Source organism: Sylvia atricapilla, chromosome 3 (assembly GCF_009819655.1).
Source record: "Sylvia atricapilla isolate bSylAtr1 chromosome 3, bSylAtr1.pri, whole genome shotgun sequence".
NCBI lineage: Eukaryota > Metazoa > Chordata > Aves > Passeriformes > Sylviidae > Sylvia > Sylvia atricapilla.
In genome coordinates, this window is record NC_089142.1 from 53392981 (window position 1) to 53412669 (window position 19689).

Here is a 19689-nt window from a genome sequence, read left to right on the forward strand (position 1 = left end):
TGTACTGCTTAAAGAAACTGGAAATATAAAGCCATGAATTTTGCAGTGTCAAAACATACTGGACAGAATATTTGAAGATAAAAATCACTTCTGCTTAAATGAAAAAGCAATTATCTCTACCTCTGCATTTCATCAAGATACTACAATTCTCCATTAAAAGAACAGGATGGTAACTGCACACATTTTATTTTCATTGTATATATTCTCCTTGCTTCTCTCTGCCCCTTGTTTCATAAAGCGACTCCTAAAAAGAGATGATAAAAGTGTATTTTATGACAAGGGAATTCAAAAGAAGGGACTAAAGAAAATTTTCTACTTCAACATCATCTTACTTTTCATGACTTACAATTTTTGTAGGAAGAAAGGCGTCTTCTAGTATACATGAGGAGCAATCGTTTGAAAATACTTCTTTTGATATTGAAATGGTGGTGAGACACTCACACAAGTTCCCCAGCGAAACTGTAGAGGCCTCAACCCTGGAAGTCTTCAAGTTCAGGTTGGATCAGGCTCTGAGCAACCTGAAGTATCACACAATCACATCACAGAATTGATTTGGTTGTAAGGGACCTTAGAGATTGACTGGTTTGACACTGTCTTGTCTCCAAATGACATGACAGCCTTGTCTCCAAATCAGAGAGACATCTGAAGTGTGAACCACTTGGTGGATAATGATTTGGCTGGACAGTAGCACTCAAAGAGTTGGGATGAAGGGCTTGATATCTAAGTAGACCCCAGTGACTGGTGGCATTCCTCAGGGGTTGATGTTGGGGCCAGAGCTGCTTAACATCTTTGTTGGTGACACAGACACTGGGATTGAGCACTCCTTGGGAAAGTTTGCTGCCGACATCAACTCAAGTGACATAAATCACACACTGGAGGGAAAGCATTCACAGGCTTGAGAGGAACTTGTTTGGGCCTCATGAAGTTCAAGAGGGCCAAGTGTAGGGTCCTGCACCTGGACTGGGGCAATTCCAAGCACAAATACAGGCTGGGTAGAGAGTAGTGATGGGACAAGAAATAATGACTTTAAACTGAAAGAGGGTGGATTTCAATTAGATGTCAGGAAGAAATTCTTTCCTGTGAGGATGGCAAACACAGATTGCCCAGACAAGCTGTGGATGTTCCTGGAAGTGTTCAAGGCCAGGTTGGACGGGCCCCAAGCAACCTGGTCTAGTGGAAGGTCTCCCTGCCCATGGCAGGTGATCTTTAGGGTCACTTCCCACATAAACCATTCTATGATTCTATGTCTTGGTGATTATTAGCTTGAGTGTATTGTGGTACACTGACAAGTTAAAAGAAATTACTGCATTAATGAATTGAAATAGACTCAATTTTAAAAATCTGATGTTATCAAGACTTAGGAGTCCATCATAAAGAAGATGCAGTAACTCAGGGTACCAATAAGAATTTCAGTGATATTCAACAACTTTTAAACACCTACCTGCCTTGAAATCCATATGTGAGTTAACATATTGTCTTAGAGGATGATGAAACTGAATAATTTACATGAACATTATTTGTACACTTGGGCCTGGACTTTGAGTCTATGTAAAATTAAAAATATTAATTGCTCTTGTTCTCCCTGATGTCTTTATCCTAGCCAACAAATCTCAGACACTCTCATAAGTTGGAAGAGGTGGAGAAGTGCAGAAATAATAATAGTAGAAGTAGCTTCTCATCAGAATGAAATCATAAACCCTTCAGCCAAAATCAACAACACCATGCAAGCTTGATATCCCCCAGTTATCACACCACTTGGAGGGTGCAAGGGTATCTCTGTGAGAAGCTGAAGAAGCAGCACAAATTCATTCATTTTCAGTTTTAAAATTCAAATTGAGCTGCCTGCAGAGAAGCTGATAAGCTCTCTAGTAGAGTATAAAGTGTACACAGACCTTAAGATCTAGCAAAGGTGGATTATGTGTAATGAAGTAAAAGGAATAAATATCATCTAGGGTGAACAAATCCATCACAACTGTTATCCATGCAGGCAAAACAAAGCACAAAATGCAGCTAGTTATGAATATAAATATCTGGAAGAGTACATAAATATTACATTTACAAAAATGTGCCTTGGAGTTCCCAGTAAAGTGAACTTCCATAGTACACATTATATTTTTAGGTGAACATAAAGCAGAAGGTAGGGAGCTCTCTCCTTCAACTGTTTGGTTAACAAAAAGTGATCAGAAGCACAAAGGAAATTTTTCAAAGTAGTTTCCTTCAAGCTAACAAAAAGACTTCATCCCCTCTTGCTTGAATAAATGCATATTTATTGCAGCTTACATACACATTCAAGGTTGTTATGCACTATCTGTATGTAACATCTCCACCTCTGATGGGGCCACAGCCTTGAAGCCGGTAACAGTGCTACCCAAGTTCCTGGATGCTTTCTTCTGTTGGGTTTGGGCCAGTTTCCTTTCCTCTTTATTCCTTATCTAGAATCTCTCCTGATAACAATGCCTCAGAACCCCTCCCTCCACCCCCACAAACCAGCAGAACAAAACAAAAAATCCCAAAATACAAAAACAGCTAAACAAAATCATTAATGTAAAGTGGCTAAGATAATAATACCCCATGTTTCCTTGAGTTTTTGTTTGTGCCAGTCTCTTGTTTTTATCTTTTCTTCTAACTTATTTACAGCAAGGACTGATTTTTGTTTTCCCTTCAGACATGTACTGGGTCTTTCAGAGAAGAACCCTATCCTATTTCAGATGAAAATGGATGACTTTCTGCAACACAGAGGAGATAATTTTTAAATTTCCTAACATTGGAAGCAAAAGAGTTACAAAGAAAAAAAAAAAAAGCAACGTATAACTACTTGGAATAAACATTAGTGAATGTTGTTCACTGTGGCAATTCACAGTATATTAGCAAATATTCTAATGCATTTTGATATTCAAACCATTTTGAAAATAGGAATATATTTCAGGAAAAAATTATATGGTAAGTGAGCCAGAGCACAAATTAGTATTGGCTGTAATTCTGTTCCATTTAATTTGTTAGTTTGGGCTTGCTACATATGGGCAAACGCTCAGAAAACTAGTGCTTCTTTACTGCTTCATTTGCAAATGTGTATTGCAGCAGTGACAAGTTGTAGAATTGATACTTCAATATTCTTTCTTGAGCAATGAAACTAGTTTCATATCTTGTTTGCCAGCTCTACATACAATGCACAATTGCTTTAAATATGAACTTTTTTTCCAATACAAATGAACAGCCTAAAAAGCATACACCAGAGGGGCACAATGGAAACGTTCTCCTTGGTTTGTTGTAATCAGCAAATTATTTACTTTAGGTCAGCACCATTGATAAATTTTGGTGCATAGCTTCTACATTCCTTCCATGTAAAATGAATTTTAACTTTTGCAAACACACCAGGAGATCAGTGAAAGATTTGGTTTTCAGACTGTCAGCTCTGAAGTAATTCTGTTTCAGCACATATTCACAGTTTTTATTGCACTTATCGACTCCCCACTTCAAATTACATATAGTTTAGTGGAAAGGTATTGATGATATTTAAAAATACCTGTTCTAACATTAAAACCACTATATGAAGAACAGCCAGTTACAAGATTCAATGGGCAAATAATAAATATAAAAAAAAAATAATAGGAGCAATAAATGCCAAAATAATATTGGTATTGGAAAGCAAAATATTAGTATTATAGAAAAGATGCTTTCAAAATTTGAAGTTGTAGATGGAATATTAAGACTGTGAATTTTCTTTCAGGGTTTCAGGTTATCTAATTAGTTCTCATGTAAAGCACTGATGAGAGCTGATTTGTATTTGAAAGCTCAGACAACATTCATGCCACAGTTAACCACGTGATGCTGCTTGTCTACATCCTGTTTTTATGTCAATAGCACAGGTACCTATGTAGGACCAGAGATGAGGTATCATTGACCTCAGAGCAGGCAGAGGGGCTCTGAGCTTGTTCAGGTACCTAGGTAGTTTTTTTGCAGTCTTGCCAGTAACTTGAGATGGCTAGTTTAAAACTTGCCCAGGTTTACACACATTTCAGAAAGCTTTGACTCTGTGACTTGCATGTCTGCCAGGCAGATAGAACCTGAATAGGAAGTCAGAAATAAATCCCTTAATTCCACTTAAGTATGCATTTCACTTAATCATGCTTTAGAAAAAACATTCATTTTAGCATGTTATAGGTACCTTTACTAAGCAGGTTAAGAATTTCTCTCTACTTAACAGTCAATATTTCTAAGAGAGCCTGAAGGCTTGGGAATGTTAAGTTACCCTGAAATATGTTGTGCTCAATAGGGGCACATACTGTGCTTTGGATCCAGGCTTATACTTTCTCTTCTCTCTCAGTGAGTTCAGTGCTCTAATATATATATATATATATATATATATATATATATATATATATATTTATTTTTTTTTTGTACAAAATTTTGGCTTAACTAACAAGTTTAGTCATGGTGAATGCAGCTCTGCAGCTCACTCAGCAAGCACATCCATCCCCTTTGGCAAAGCAGATGACTTGCAGGTGCCCATATTCTGCAGAGGGGCATTGGGATTGTGCTGACAACCCGGCAGCTTTTCTCTCTGATTTCTGAGAACAGCGATCCATCATGGCCTTTCCTCTCATGACAGCTCTGGGCTCCCACCTCCACATACTACATAGGGGTCAGGATATCCCAAATACCACTTTAAGCCATAAGCTTTGCTTTGCACAGGCTGCTTGTGAGCTGTAGGTGACAGCTCATTCTCCCTAAAGTAACCTCAGTCTTGTTTTCTGATTTCCCTTAAGACGCCTAGTCAGAAGATATTGATAAAATAACTTAAAATGTAAGCCTGAGACTCAAGTGACACAAAACTAGCAGAGTCACCAGCCCTGGGTGTGATAGTGAGGCAAGACAGGTATTTCAGACACTAGGGAAATGGGAAATATCTGTTGGCCAACAGGAAGAGACCATGGAAACTTTGGCCAAAGCTGGGTTGTGTGGCGGTTTGAGCTGCCATGAATAACTAGCTGAGGCTACTTATACACAGCCATACAGAAAACTGTAATTTACAATATAGGAAGGCAAAAGAAAGAATGCTAGACATCACAAAATTATTTAGTTGCTCTCCAAATGTTATAAAAAAACATAAAAAACACATAACATATAAAAAATGTTAAAAAAAAAATAGGAGGACATAGGCTTCTGTTGTGGAAAGGCTCTATATTGTAAGGGATAATGAGAGGAAAAAAGGAGAGCCTGCCCATCTCAAATCCTTTGCAGTTGCAGCAATCATAATGAACAACATCAACACGTCTGAACAAAGACTATGCCTGATTCCTCCCTGTGGACCTATTGGCAACCACAAAGTCCAAAGCATGACCATAAACTTTATTCAAAACCAGCAAAGTGTAGGAGGGAAGATGTGCTCAAATTATGGATCTCTGATTAAGACAGACAAAATTCTCAGCAGTAAACCAACAAAATAAGTTTAATAATCTAAATATTCATTAAGTTCCATATTTCTTTCCCTCTTCTTATTTTTTCTGCTCTTTAAGCAAACAAATCAGGAAAGTCAATGTAAAAAATAATGTTAAAATCCTTTGTAAAGTGTATTTTTCTGTGCCCAGTGGTGTCTGAATTCACCCAAATGGCATATTCAGCAACAACTGTACATATTAAAAAGGCATTTTAGGCTTTATGTCTGAAAAACTACAATTTTATCCTTTATGGATCATCCAATCCCTTAACAAGCAAATTTATTCTGTTTTTGAATTCTACTGGACCAGAAACTACCAAGCCTGATGAACCTTAAGCCTGATCTATAGAACTGTTAAACTATAACATGCAACCCAAGTCATGCATGGCTCCAGCACAGGAAGCTCAGCCTCCCCTTGGGTCTCATTTCCTCCCCTCTTGCCACAACAGAAGCAGCTTGCTCATTCTCCTGACTCTCACTTCACAGAATCATTAGCCTATTAACCAGCTGGATCTGAGAAGCAGGCTCCAAAACTATGAAAAAGCCAAGGGCACACTGAAGAAGGGAGGCATGATTCACCTTGTCCCTGCAAGAGCTTTTCCGAATATCCAGTGGAATGGACAAAAGGACACTGTGGAATGGATTCCAGACAGGCTGAACAGGCCAGAGGGGAGTTTCCCTCCCAACTTCACACTCAGTACAATCTTTACAAAGTCTGACATTGTTGACTTAAATTTACCTGAGCTACTTCAACCAACTAAGGAATAATGGCTCAAAAGGTATTTTAAAGCATCAATGAGCCATGCAATTTGGGGCAGAGGGGAAAGAAGGAAACATGTCCTAATGTTCACTTCCAACAAACCAGGATAATATTGTATATCTCATCTTTTATACTTTCAAAATTTTATTTTATCCCTTAGAGAATTTAAAGGCAATATTGAAATACCATGAAAATATAATGAAATTAATACCTTGAAAATATTGGCAAGTTCAGAAGTCCCCTCCCCTCATTTCCTTTTCCCACGCAAACCTCAGTAGAGGTTTTCTGTCCTCGGGCAGTAGTAGCACAGGAGGAAATGCAAGGGAATATTTCAGTGAGCTGCTCCTGACCCTCTGAGGCAGGCTGTCCTTTCTCTCAAATACAGCACATTGTCATAAGGAATGATGGTCAGGGTACTTTAAGAAAGTAGCATCAAAAAATACAGGTCTCATGGAAGATAATACCAGTTAGTCACCATTTTAAATAACTTCAGTCATCATTTCATGTGGAATGTAGAACTGTGAATAAACTTGTCAGTTTGGCATGTAGGGGTGGCCAAGAAACAGAACAAAAAGCTAATCCTGCAGCATGAAAAACAGATTAGGAGCTAACTATTAGTATCTAGCCTTTCTTCTTTTCTCTTGTTAATCGTGTCCATATTTTCTTCTTCTTTATCCAGGTTGTCATTCAGACAACCCTGACAGGATCCTTAAAGGAGGTTTACCCTTTCAGAACCCATTCCTCTGTCCATAAAAGTCTCCCTTCACCATGACTAGAAACATCTTTGTCCTCTTTGGTCTTAACCTTGGATGCGAACACAGTTCAGCCAAATTGCTGTAATTCTGCTGGGACTACTTAAATGAATAACTACAGACTTTTGTATTTTCAGGGCTAGGATGTAACGATAATGCCACCTGAATTTTTAGAATTATCAGAGCCAATGCTAGAGAAATTTTGACAAACATGAAAAAATATATTTCAAAAGCAGTTCAGACACTTTGGGCTTTGGAGTCACCAAGGGTTTTTTTCAGCTATCCTACAGCTTTTGTATTAAATTCTGTACTTTTTTTTAATATGACAAAGACCACATCAAAGTTGCCCGCACTGTGAAAAACAGGATCAGTTAGCGACAGCTGTGTTATTCAGTAACAAACAACACAAAAGAGATGTCATATCCCTGTAGTCTGTATCACATTCTAACAGAGGCTTTGCAATGACTTTTTTGCAATATTCTTCAGAAGGTTGTCAAAAACACCACCCACTCAAGCTAACTGTTCATAATTAAGAAACATGAAGTAAAATAGTTTGTGGAATATATCAGCTACCCTAGTTTCTCTAATATTAGCAAACATTCAAACCACACTCAAGCCTCACTGTTAGTAGCCTTAGAAGTAGCCCATGACAGCCAAATAAATTACTAAGAGGTGTTTAAATCCCATTCAAAATCCTGCTAAAGAATTACAACTATTGACCCTTAAGTTAGAGGGGTTTTGGGGGATGGGCTTCTTTTTGGTTTTGGTGAGGGGTTTTTTGGTGGGAGTTTTTTGTGCATTCTCTCTCTCTGTATATATATATTTTAATTAAAACTATTTATTTATTCTGCTTAAATGTCATGGTTTTTCATTTCTCTTCATAAGGTTCAACAGAAAGCTGTTGCACATTTTTTACCTCTAAAAGCTTGACTGCTCAGCCAGAGGGGGAGACAGAAGCAAGGAATTACAGGGCAATCACCCTTAATAAAGTTACAGATGGAAAAATAACAGAAGCCTTTTAAAAAATGAATGGTCACAGGAAGATTTGTAATTCAATTTGTTCAGGGATTTTAAGGGTTTGAAATAACTGACAACCTGATGGGAGGATCTATCACTAGGGCAAGATTTAAAAGTAAAAAACAACTTTTTAATTTTTACAAGGAGAAACTGAAGAGAGTGAAAGCAGCCCAGACTCACATTCCAATAAAATCCAAAGACTTAATAAGGATGAAAAACACGTTATAATTTTGAAAGACCATTTGTTTCCAGGATCAGATTGCGTGTGTTGCAAATCACACAACAGGATATAATTAAACAATAACACATGCCAGGCATAAGCTTCTGAGCAGTCAGAAAACACTATAGATTACAGAGAAAAAAAAACCAAAACAACAAACCAAAAACAAACCAAAGCAAAAAACCCTCACAGTTTACTTGTTACTTATCACAGTTTGTACAGCTTTCCTACTGCTGCACTCGGCACTCACAATATATATATTCACTCTGGTGTACAGACGCGTGAAACTGTGTCCGATCATATCTCATAAATCCTTGATTACTTCTTATTTATAAATCAAGGCCACTTCTGAAGACAATACAAAAGGCAGAATCTTCTCTGTTGAGATCCCTGTAATCCTTTTATTAAGTGTTATGGGTGATAAAAGTCAACCTTAGTATGTACTGGCACATTTTTATGGTTGAGAACTCCTCTGTCCTAGCCTATAATCATTTTGTGATTCTACTAACAGCAGATGGCCAGCTGACCATGCCACACACAGGGAAAAACACCAGTGTTTTCTCCATAGGTCTAACTTTAAGGATGAAAACAACAATGAGACCTTTTCTTCCTAAAGTGTGCTCAGTGTTATGCCTTGGAGTTTCATTTGTTACAAGTGAGCCTTGGAGTTTCATTTGTTACAAGTGAGCAGTTGTTCATCATAACGCAAACAATTTATATTCAGCTGTAAAGTTATTACTCTGTGTGTTGCAATGTAGATTTAAGATTTTATAGCCCTGACATCTTCCTTAAGAAAAGTAACATCTAAGCAACTCAAGATCAAGCAGCAGCAACAGTGCAACAATAGTTGAAAATGTGCTTGTATGTAAAACCACACTGTTCTCAGAATAAGGACCTCTGAATAAAACAAGAAAAGAAAATAGAGTCTTGCATACAATTTCACTGAGCATTTTGATAAATAATTGCTCTGCAGGGATGCACTAAGATTTTATTGTGCAGCTCAACTCTGAAATCTTCAGTCACCTGAAAAAAGGCACCAGGAGATATCCACTCCAGGAGTACTGCTCCCAGAGTAGGTGATGGAATCCTTAAAACATACCAGCCATCACAACAAGAACAAACCATAGGTGAAAAACTGACTCTTTATTTGCTCATGAGAAAGATCTATCTGTTGACTTAGAGCCCTGCACTTGACTTTGCCTAATCTGCAGCAGAAATACAGGTCTAACACAAGTCAGTTTCCTGAAACTCCATCTGCTTTAAAAAAAACCGACTGAATATGCGGGTCCCATTCCCCCTCAGAGGAGGGATGAGCCCTGGGAGACCTCAAGCCCATTCCACTTGGACACAAAAGCACACAATGCCCTGAGCAACTGACACGCATTTGATTCTGGCTTATGCTTAGGTAAGTTGTTGTCTTCCTGCTGTAAGTCAGGGATTTCAGGGGCAACTACCCATAGAGGGGGCACCTATCAGACCATTCAATTAATTATTCACATCTCAGATATCTGTTGGAAGCAGATAAGCTGAAAAATTCAGAATGATCATTTAAGGGAATAATATACGCCTATTTAGAAATTACAAAACCACTTCAAAAAATCATGAATGGAAGCTTGAAATTCATCACAAGCTTTTCTTTGCTCAGCTCAAAATCAGCAGCCTTCCAAATATGATACATACTCAGTATACAGTGCTATTTATTAATAAACCTCTCAGTTCCACAAGGGAACCTCAGAACCAGAAATGTTAAGCTACAGGAAAGACACAACTTTGCCCTCCCACCCAAATGTATGGGTTACAGTAACTGGTCTTTCTGCAAACAGTATAGGGTGCCTGCCAGCTATAAAACAATTTCAATAGTGGCACTCTGGTCTTAACTGATGTGAAGAATGGCTGCTTGCTGCTGCTACATCAAATATGTTGTTCTCATGTATATAAAATACACAGTGTGCCAAATGTTTGTGGCAGGACTAAGAAAAGAAAGTGTATTCTATGTTTGGCTGATACATATTTCGCAGCAAGTGTATTTAATTTCCTTCATTCCCTCCCTCCCACTCCTCCTCCCCAACCCCACACAACTAATCTAGTCCCTAACCTTCAAGTGCCCTTTCTCCCCTCCAAATGAGGAAAAGTTTTCATACACACATCCTTTGGTCAAAAGCAATCAAACCTATGAGGACTTATTTTAGAAAGAGGAAATGCAAAGGACTCCGGATTCCCCTGTCCAGCCAGGCATGGCTGCAATCCCCAAAGTACCCATTGTAGATTGTGATCTATGGATGAAAGATAACATCCACTTGCCAAGTTCTATTATAAGTCTGTGTTTTTATGTTAGAAACTTGCTCGAAGCCCAATTTCTGCTACATTTAGCCTTTATGTATCTTCACTGAATAAGGAAAGAGCAGAAAATACATACTTGAGATTTCTAAAAAAAAGCAGCAGATTTCTACACTGTATCATCTCTGACCTTGCAAGTTCTCTACATATATCTTATTCCTCAGGGCAGACATTTAGTGTAGAGCTCAGAAACCCATTACATTCAGTTTTGGAAAGAAGAATCAACAGCATAGTCAAAAGAGCATTTTTTTAAGACTTAGTAACAATAGATTACAGAAGAGTTATGTTCCAGTCCTACTCACTTTTTAGAATGGAACAATAATGGAAAGAAAAAAAATCAAAAAAGGAAAGAAGAAAAAAAACACAAACCTCAAATCCTCAAAGGAAATAAAGGAGAAAAAAAAATAAAATTAAAGGAGAAAAAATAATCTGAGGGAACCATACAGAATTCTGTAGGGCAATCCTGCCTTCTTACTCAAGAAAAAGATAAGTCACTGTCACAAAATTCTCCTTCAAATACTTGTTGTGCCTCCACCCATGTGTCATTCAGATTAACTTCTCAGGACAGAAGGTAGTTTTCCATTATCTCTCTTTATTTACACAGAGCATCTCTTGTGGGCAGAGAAAATTAGATTCTCTTCTCTTATGACCTTTTATTCACAGCAATTCCCTGTCTGGATAGCAAGCAGGATACACAATGACAAAAAGAACAGGGAGGGAAAGAGACCTCACAAACAGCACAAGACAGGCGTTGGCTAGGAATGAAACTGCTTACTGAATGTGATGCCTTGAGAGGCTACCTAGAACAGAGGCTAGACAGAGTTAAAGGAATAAAGTAGGTATTTATTAAAAAGCTTTCAAAGGACACACCTTGGGCAGTGCAAGAGCCTGGCTGAGGCTACACCAAAGATGGACGGTGGATCACACGTTTTCACACTTTTATAACTTTTGGTCCATTTACATATTGGGGTTAATTGTCCAATTACAGCTTCAGGCTATGAAGTCCCATCCTCCCAGTTTGCTCTCTCCAATTTGCTGTTTATACTTCTTTATACTTTTGGGGCCTGAAGCTGCAATGGTGTCCTTGGTCCCAGGTCTGGAAAAGGATTGTTTTGTCTAACTACACTGTGAAGGAACTTGTTAACACTTCATATGAAGTTCAGACTTACATATTAATGCAGTACAGAATCTGGAAAATATGAAAGCTAAAACACAAGGCATCAAAGGAAGTCAGCTTGGGAGCAGGTGCTGGCGCAGGATTACATGCATCCAAAAAATCACCACCCAGATGTCTTCCACATAATGCTAATATCCCAGTGAAGGTAGCTGCTAAGGATTTACTTATCTCTTTAGAAGTTAGTTCCAACACACATCTCGTGAGGCTATTACCCCCAAGAGCAGCTTCCTACAACATACAGGGATTATTCCAGAAATTTCTAACTGTGGACATGGAGAAATGATCAGCAACTATTTGAGAGCCTGCCTGTCCATATTTCTCTGGAGTTTAAGTACTTTGTTTTTTTCTCCTAGCATTCACCATCATTTGTTCTCTTCAAGTTTTGGTGTCTACCCACAGTATCGTATTTTATATGACACATTTGCTGTTTTATATTGAGGTAATTGCAAGTCTCGTAATAGTTTACCTGTGTAAACTATCGATGGTCTGTGGTTTCTACTCAAAGCCCTTTTTCCTCCTGTGACATTGCTTTGCATCACGGGAAAAAAAAAAAAAAAAAAAAAAAAAAAAAAAAAAAAAAAAAAAAAAAAAAAAAAAAAAAAAAGCAAGCCAATAAATACAGCCAAATTTACCCTGTTTTTTACCTTTCTCCTGAGCTCTCGTTTGGCAATGTAACACTTTTGACGTGAGTGCTGTGTACTTTATATTTCTGTAACACATATTTCCTCCATAATTCTCTGGCTTTTTTACAACTATTTTCTCCCGCAATTCTTTATTGCAGTTAAAGTGCTGGAAACGTCCCACTTTCCATTAGCTTTCAGCTTGGTTGGACTTTTAAGATTTGAATTCTTCTATTCCTAGCACTGAATTAGTTCATTCGTATTTCCCATTCTATTCAAACAATGGGGGAGGAATAGGCATCATTTTATGCTGAAGTTTAACTCTGGCCTGTCTAATACATGACATTTTACAACATGACTAGTTCTAGTAGTTATTTTAAAAGCCAAACATCATTACAAGCCATTAATGTTTCTGCTGACTCAAATGCTGAATAGCAGTCAAATGCACTAGCAAAGTAGTTAATCACATATTAAAAGTCACAAAGGGATCCAGAATTAATGCTGAAATTCATCTGTCGGCTCACGTTAAGAATATAATTAAAAATAGTTAGAACTGATATTATACAGAGCACTAAAATCACATGTAGAATCTAAATGCAATGAACTTTTTAAGAATTAAAAATAGTCATCCTAAACCCAAACTTTCAACCATGTCTTTTTCCCCTCCTTCTTTATCAAGGATGTTTTGGTTGGTGTTTTTTTTTCTTCAACATTTCTCCCTTCTGCATCAGTCAACAAATGAATAAAGCAAGAATTTCTGGAATAACTTTCATTTCCATAGCAATAGCTTGAGAGATCAAACACAAGATTTTCAATTACCAGCTAAATTTATACAGTAGAAGAGACCACAGTACTCAAAAAATCCCAAACCAAACAAAACCACACAAAAATAATTTAAAAATAATCCACAAGCCCCTTTACTCAGATTCTGCATCATGGAAAAACAGGATAAAAACACAAAGACTATGATAATCTAATCAACTTCTGATTTTCCTCTTCTGTGTGCATGCACAGTAGGTCTTATGATAAAAGCCTTCTTTTGAAGGCTGACAATTGGTATGATATATTTTAAAAAGTCCTAGTTTGTAAAGAAATGCAAGCAAAAAATATTTTTCACAGTTCTCACTCCCCCTACTTCTCCACGTATGCCTACCAGATAATTATGTGTTTTATGATTATAGCAGGAAGCAATTTAAAACACTACTATATTTGAATTTTTAATTAAAATTATATAGTGTCCTCATTGCTTACTGGGGTGTGTTATAATTATTTAGCTTAGTACCAACCATTAAAAAAGTAGATCTATTACTTACTGAATGACATGAGACAAATGGTTTGTTTGTTAAATATTACTTCTAACTTCTTCCTTTTTTATTTGTTCTTGTGCTCACTGTTGTATTGTTCTTAAACATCAAAGTGTTTGTCTAAGCACCAAACAATACAGACTGATCAGCCTGGCATTATAATTCACACTAATGTATGTCTTCCCAGATAGTGAGCAGATTTCCCCAAAGTTTCACAACTTCATATAACAAAAAGCTTTAAAAGTAAGATACTAGACAGAACTTTTTTAATAGGCCTTTAATAATCAATAAGGAGAGACATACTGCTTAAATCACGGATTTTTTTGAATTTTTTTTCAATTTCATGCAGTGGCAATTTTTGAAGAAACCAATGACTAGGCAATAATAAGTTTGAGATTTATGATCTCAAATTTCCTTTCTGATGACCACAATTCTTAAAATGGGCTTCGACTGTTCTTGGCTCACATGAATTTTTATAGCATCTGTTAAAATAATAGCACTTAAAAATATGGCGTCTTTGTAACAGGCAACAGTCCTTCACAACAATTTACAGTTGTGAAACTTCAGATTAAATACTTCATCCTCAGAAGGTGTCAGATCAAGCTACCAATTAGATATCATGGAGAAAATTATACTAGATCTACATGTAAGGACCAGATTTATACTACCAGTTAAAGAGTTGTTTGGTGGTCAGAAGTCACTGATGGAGCATCTCTCAGGCTAGCCTGCATACAAGGTCTGGGACTGCAGTAAGGTTTACAAACATAGACCTATGAGGAAAATGAGCTGGTTGAGTAACATTTTGAATGCATAAGCTGAATGCCTCAGTCTCTATGCACCTTTCCTCTGGGTACAGGGTCTCTGGTGCTGAGAACTCTTTTAAGCTACAGAATGTCAAAGATTTCCCCCTCTGCTGCCCCAGGGCCTTTCTTTTCCCACCAGAAGCCCCAAAATCCAGTATCATGTAAGTACAAGCAGTGCCCTGGAGCATGCAACAACAGCAGAGGCAAACATCACGTGACTCCACAGGGAAGCTCAAGAGTTCAAGGCCAAATCTCAACTTCCCTGGCACAAAACAGAGGTGTTGAAGAGGGACCAAATAACTGGAAGAGCTGTTCTGCACTGGCGAGGTTTCCTGGGGACAATAAAGCTCACAGAGCTCATGGCAAAATTATCTAGGCACAAGCAAAATGTTGAATCTGAGGTGGAAGCCAATAGACTTGCATACCATTCGATCTTTTTTTGAAACAGAATAGGTGATTTCTCCATTCCCTTTCAAAAAAACCCAAAAAAGCATTCATACAAATATCTGCATTTGATCTATGTAGAGATTTTTATAGCAAGTGTCAGGTGACATCTTCAATCAGAAACAGAGAGGACTGGGTCCTGAATGAGAGGAGAATGCTTCCCCCAGAGAAAAGTGCTCATTCTCCTCCTCTGCATTTTTAGGTCCCCTGGAAATTATCAGTGGCAGTAAAGTGTTCCCTGGCTGTGAAGCACAAGGGAAGAAAACAAGGTACTGAAATGTAAAATGAAACAATTCTTTGAATGATCCCAAAGAGTGTTTCTATACTGAGTTGTAAGGTATTTTCAGTTCAAAACAAGAATGATAAGAAAAAAAAAAAAAAGATAAAAGAACAGAAAAACAGAAAAAGGAAAAATTAGTTTAGTAAAACTGAAGTAAAACTTTTTCTCTGGATGTCTCAATATAATTGTTGCCAGGTAGTTTTTAATCCTTTTTACAAACCAGCTTAGCTCAATTTGAAAACAAAACATTGTGTCAAAATCAAAGAAGAGGAGCCATTTCATTTTGAAACCACTGAAATGAAATATTTAGTCTCCCAATATTTCTCTCAGCAGAAACTACTGGATGAATTGCATCAAAACAAGCAAATAGCTTTGATCAATACCACACTGTGTCTTCCAGTTAATACACTATTTGCATAAACAATTTCATCAGGCATTACCACGAGTGCAATTGAGACCACAGAAATAAGTCAATCTGCCTACTGGGTAATTTGCTGTGGGATGCAAACTACGCCAGTGCTTACAGTCAAGGACAAGAGCGAGTAGCCAAAGAGAAAATTACATTCCCACAGGTCCCCCCACACCTTCCCCCAGCCAGTGATGTGGCACTGCCACACGTCTGCTGAAACAACAGGATGGAGAGCTTTTAGGGAAAAAGTATTTGGGATATATATGCTTTTCCTTCCCAGAGAAGGATAGAGCTAACGCCATCACATATGGGCAGGTGGTCCTGTTACTGAAGACTGCCCAAACTAGACATATGGATCAAGGATAGGAGCAGACTGTCAGCTAGGAAGGGTTGAAAAGGTGCAAAGTCACAATGTGTGCAAATCCCCGGAAGCATAACCCAGCCTAAAACTACATCACTGCATTCCTGTCCCATGGTCAGTTTTGCATTCCTTCCCTTGGTACAAGCATTAACCCCATGAGACCAGGTGAATCCAGATGAAGCCTGGTGAGGCAGCAGGGCTGCTCTTCAGCTGCACCATCAGCCATGCCTTAATGGAAATAAATGCTGTCATGCAACAATGTGACCACTGGCCATGAGGAACAGCTCCATTTCAGATGGAGGGCAACTTCACCTGGAAAAATCAAAATGAGCTCTCCTTCCCCATCGACAAAGGAGAGGAGCCTGTGCAAATGCCCCAGCATGGTAAGTGAGCAGAATGATGCTCAGATGCCCAAGTTCTGGAACAAAGTGAAATTGCTTTGAAGCAATTGGTTTCTGGCATAAAATTTCTGCAGAATAACAAATGGAGGTTGGCCTTATAATTAACAATTTCAGGGGTCTTCTAGAATATGAATCAGAAGGAAGCAAAATTTGAATATTGCATTAGAGAGAGTTCACGTTCTACTAGCCCTATGTGGACTGTCAGTGTGCATTCTAGTAGCTCGTTATGATTTATCTTCATCAGCCATGGGCTGAAATTACCAGACTCCAATTACTTTGCTTCCCATGTTCAAGAGAAAAAAAAAAAAAGAAAAATTATGTCAGGCCTACCACGGGAGATGGTTTAAAATGCCTGAGGTAGAGAAAGTAATCTACTGTTCTCTGACATTTGCTGCCTGAAAGTCATTCACATTAACAACCATTCAAACTTGTTTAGTGCAAAGCAATTGCTTCTATTTTCCTCTTGTCAGTAACATTAGCTTCAATTCAAATTTAACTCTTCAAAAATTTCAAAATGTAGAACAAAATTCAGCAAGGCTTGTCAGGGACATGTAAGGGTCTTGACAGAACATACTGTCACTGAATTTGTCTTCCTTAATCTGTTAATTTTGAAATGTCTATTTTCGAGGGGAAAAAAACCCTGATGATCTACACTTCTTTTACTGTCACAGGGTAGGCAAGAGATTTATGATGATGTTTACCAGACTCTCATTTAATACCACTCCTAACATAACAAGGACTACAGAGGCAGAAAAATAGATGCGCTCAATTTAAACTAACAAATTAAGCGATTATTTATGAGAACAACTCGAGGTTTAGTAACATAGCAAAATACATTTAATAACTTAATATCCCATCATCATGAGTAGACTTGTATAACAGGCCATTAACTTCTAAAGACTTTGGGCTTATAAGGTTAATATCTTTAGTGAGAAGGGGAAGTAGGTTAGATGGTTAAACAGTAGCTGTCACAGACAGCTCACACAGACACTGAGGACACTGGTTTTCATCAACATTCTTCATATGACACCCACTCAAGCAATGATTTTTTAGTTTCTCTTAGGGTTAAATAAAATTAAAAAAAAAAAAAAAAAAAACAAGACACACACACAGCTTCACATTTTTTGGTATAGTGCTTTTAAGAAAAAAAATACTTTAAAGCTGTATTACTGATATGTCTTCTGAATGCACTCATATTGGTTGGGGAGGTGGGGATTGCAAGATCAGAGGGAGAAATTAATTTTTGTTTTATTTTCTATTTGTGAAATCAGGAAAAAAGCCCTGCATGCAAGCTCATGCTGGCTACAATAGATTCAACCACATTTCAAGCAAATTAGTACTGTTAGAGCTCTTTATGGTACAGTATAATTCAGCTGAAGAAAAAGCCAAATAATTTCTTACATGCTAGAAAATGAAAGTAATAAAACTCAGTATTACATAGTTGATTGTTTCTAAGCACTGCACCTTCACTATTTTTAAACTAGCAGTAAAATAATTATCAACAGTAAGAAACTCAGAACAGTTTGGGGGTAGTAGCTGGTTTACAGACTAAATCAGATGGGTTGATGAACCTGATATGTACTACTTACACATTTGATTAGATATTACACAAACATGGCATTTCTTTACTCAGTCAACTAATTTTCTGGGGTTTGCAGTGCATGTCAAGATGCCAGCTCCCTTGGGAAGACTGCGCAGTTACCTGAAGGGAGGAGGCCTGGCATCATTTTAACACATCAAGACCCCAACACAGCAGTTAATTGTTCTGAAAGAGTTTGACCTACTGCCTTTTCTTAACAGTAATATCACTATCTTTACTGAAGGATTCAGCATGAAACTGGAAAGGTTCCAGTTTTAGTGTTTGTGCCACCTGGCTAATGTCACTCTCTCCAGGCAGTTTCATCAGCGGTATCTTAAAATGTTCACATTTCATGATCTAGGCAGAATATACTTTTGCAGATATATGTCCAAGGAAAAGACAGAGATAATCAAAATCCTGGTCCTGCCCTGAAAACTTAAGCAGTGCAGCAGTTAGTCAATTAATGCCTGTCCGCTGACAATTCTCTTCCCCAAAATCTCCACCAGTATAAACAGCAGATCTCATTTTCTTCAGTGGAAAAGTCAAGCAGTTCCAGTTACGTTTGCAACAAGGAGGACTCAGAGTAATATGCATGGAAGGTTTTGTCTGGCAGAGTAGGCAAAGGAGCCTTGTGTGATCTTTTCTGCTCTCCCTGACTGAGAGAAGGCAAGGTAGTAACATCCAGGAGATACCCAATGATAAGAAGACAAAGGACAATAATGCCTCAAGCCTTCTCTATGTAAAGCAAAGTTTGCAGTCAGCACATACCAACAAAATTAGGTAGAATTATTGGAAGGAAGCTAAGTAATGCAAAACCTGGTTTGGTTTCAAGTAAAGAATTTGCCAGTACTTGGAACAATATTTTGCTATCAAAACATGTACAGGAATGCAATGGTATTTTCTGAAGTCTTAAGACAGATAATTCTAATTATGTCTATACAATTGACATACCTTCAGATTTCTGGGGAAAAAAATCATCACACTGAAGGCCTTTAGAACGATTTTATTTTCTAGTCTTCTGAGTTAGTCTTTGTCAAGCACTTATGTGACAAATCCAACATTACTTCTTGCATTACAAAACTCAGGGACCATTTTATGTGACATAGATCACTCTGCTGTCATAAAGCTTTGCAAGCACTCTAGCTCTGTGGGATTGGAAATGGAGAAAATGAAAAGAAAATATTGTTGATTAAAAAGCTCAGAATACTGGAGTATTTAAACAGACATCAGATATATTGATACAATAATATCATGCAGCATTTTATTGCTGATTTTCCATTCATTATAGGGCATCAAATATTATTACTACTTCTTACGCAATGGTAGTACCTTGCAAGTTGATTTTTCAACTAATTTATTTTTATGATTTTGGATAACATTTCTTTTCCATTTTTGACAAAAAATGCATAAAAATCAAAGATGCTGTTTAATTTTTGTCGTTTTCACTTTTCAGTAGAATGAGCAAACTTAGTCTTTCAAAAAGTAGTTTTCTTTCATAGGAAATGATTGCTTTCATTTATTAGCTATATCCCATTTGTAGTAATTCAATCTGTTCTCTTTCAATCAATCTGCATTGTTAGTTTCTTGAGATCATTGAATTTTAATGTTATTCTATACTCTAGCTTAAGTTATTTTCTGTGGGAATTGCACAGAAAATATAGGAAAATTAGAAAAAAACAAACCACCTATCTTTATGATTTTCTTTCAATTGAGTTATTAAGAGAGGCAAAATTGTTTTTTGGAATTTATCAACTTGACACAAAGGTTTTACAATTTTAAACAGCAGAG

General features: G+C 37.4%; 1 protein-coding gene and 1 long non-coding RNA gene across 6 annotated transcripts in view; both read right to left on the reverse strand.

Annotated features, from left to right (window-relative positions):
• Nucleotides 1-19689, reverse strand: part of PTPRK (protein tyrosine phosphatase receptor type K) — a 380804-nt gene that overhangs the window by 123457 nt on the left and 237658 nt on the right. The gene's annotated exons all lie outside the window — the stretch shown is intronic.
• On the reverse strand, nucleotides 4384-5065 carry LOC136358427 (uncharacterized). The gene is made up of 2 exons (XR_010743094.1): nucleotides 4630-5065; nucleotides 4384-4597 (listed from the first exon to the last, which is right to left on the reverse strand). It is a non-coding gene; the product is annotated as an uncharacterized lncRNA (long non-coding RNA).